This window comes from Oxyura jamaicensis, unplaced genomic scaffold (genome assembly GCF_011077185.1).
Source record: "Oxyura jamaicensis isolate SHBP4307 breed ruddy duck unplaced genomic scaffold, BPBGC_Ojam_1.0 oxyUn_random_OJ69971, whole genome shotgun sequence".
NCBI classification, from domain to species: Eukaryota; Metazoa; Chordata; class Aves; order Anseriformes; family Anatidae; genus Oxyura; species Oxyura jamaicensis.
In genome coordinates, this window is record NW_023309690.1 from 1,131 (window position 1) to 2,900 (window position 1,770).

The 1,770-nt window shown below is 62.3% G+C and overlaps 1 long non-coding RNA gene across 6 annotated transcripts in view; it reads left to right on the forward strand.

Annotated features, from left to right (window-relative positions):
- The first annotated feature begins 17 nt into the window (after nucleotides 1-17).
- LOC118159373 overlaps nucleotides 18-1,770 on the forward strand; it is a 3,894-nt gene continuing 2,141 nt past the window's right edge. The window contains exons 1-2 of one of the 6 annotated variants that reach the window (XR_004747093.1): nucleotides 18-350; nucleotides 513-1,524. This is a non-coding gene — a long non-coding RNA (uncharacterized LOC118159373). Of the gene's footprint in view, nucleotides 1,525-1,770 lie in introns of all 6 variants that reach the window. The other 5 variants (XR_004747094.1, XR_004747090.1, XR_004747091.1 and 2 more) reach the window with 5 other exon arrangements.

The window sequence follows — 1,770 nt, forward strand, 5'->3', positions numbered from 1 at the left end:
GCACCCAGTGGTGTTGGTGGGCACCCAGTGGTGGTGATGGGCACCCAAAGGAGGTGATGGGCACCCACTGGGGGTGATGGGCACCCAACAGTGTTGGTGGGCACCCAGTGGTGTTGATGAGCACCCAATGATGCTGATGGGCACCCAACGGAGGTCATTGGCATCAAATGCTGATGGACACCCAATGGATGTGATGAGTGCTCTTTGGAGGTGATTGGAACCCAGTGGTGCTGATGGGCACCCAACGGTGTTGATGGGCACCCAGTAGAGGTGATGGGCACCCATTGGTGTTGATGGGCACCCAACGGTGGTGATGGGCACCCAGTGGTGTTGAAGGGCACCCAATGGAGGTGATGGGAACCCAGTGGAGGTGATGGGTACCCTACAGAGATGATGGGCACCCAACGGTGTTGGTGGGCACCCAATGGTGTTGATGAGCACCCAACGGTGTCTTGATGAGCACCCAATGGTGTTGATGGGCACCCAACGGTGTTGATGGGCACCCAACGGAGATCATTGGCATCAAATGATGATGGGCACCCAATGGAGGTGATGGGTGCTCTTTGGAGGTGATTGGCACCCAACAGAGGTGATGGGCACCCAATGGTGCTGATGGGCACCCAATAGAGGTGATAGGCACCCACTGGGGGTGATGGGCACCCATTGGTGTTGATGGGCACCCAGCGGTGTTGGTGGGCACCCAATAAAGGTGATGGGTACCCAGTGGTGTTGATGGGCACCTAACGCTGTTGATGGGCACCCAACGGTATTGATGGACACCCAACGGTGTTGGTGGGCACCCAGTAGGGATCATTGGCATCAAGTGCTGATGGGCACCCAATGGAGGCGATGGGTGCTCTTTGGAGGTGATTGGCACCCAACAGAGGTGATGGGCACCCAGCGGTGCTGATGGGCACCCAACGGAGGTCATTGGCATCAGATGGTGATGGGCACCCAGTGGTGTTGAAGGGCACCCAACGGTGTTGATGGGCACCCAGTTGTGTTGATGGGCACCCAGCAAAGGTGACGGGCACCCAACGGTGTTGATGGGCACCCAGTGGAGGTGATGGGCACCCAGTGGTGTTGAAGGGCACCCAGTCGTAGTGGTAGGTACCCAACAGTGTTGATGGGCACCCAGTGGAGGTGACGACCACCCCCAAGATAACATGAGCACCCTGATGGGGGGGGGTCCCCGCCTCCCCCATGTCCCTCCCCCCCTAATTTATGCCCCCCTTTCCTTGCAGATCCTGAGCCACGCGAAGCCGGCACCCTCCCTGGGCACCCCCCAGCCCCCTGCCCCCACCACCCACCCCCCGACCTCCCACGCGCCCGCCCCGTTCCTGCTGCACGGGGCCCTGCCACTGGTGGGGTGCGCCTCGGCCCCCCCCCAACCCCACGGGGTTGCCTGGGCCGGGGGGGGGGACGGCAGGCGGAGGGGGGGCCCTCTACGGAGCCTCGTCCAGCGCCGAGGCCGGCAAAAGGGACGGCAGCGTCACCTCCGAGGGGCGCGGGGACACCGACAAGGTCAGTGGGGGCAAGGGGTGGGGGGGACGTGGGGCATCTGGTGGGGACGAGGACGTGGGGACGTGGCGTGTTCCATGGTCACGGGGACATGGGGTGACCCAAAGGGACAGGGATCAGTGGAATATGGGACGCGCCGTGGGGATGGGGACATGGGGACATGGGGACATGTCAATGGGGTGTCCCATGGTCAGGAGGACATGGGGACATGGGGACATGGGGACATGGGGACATGGGCAATGCCATTGG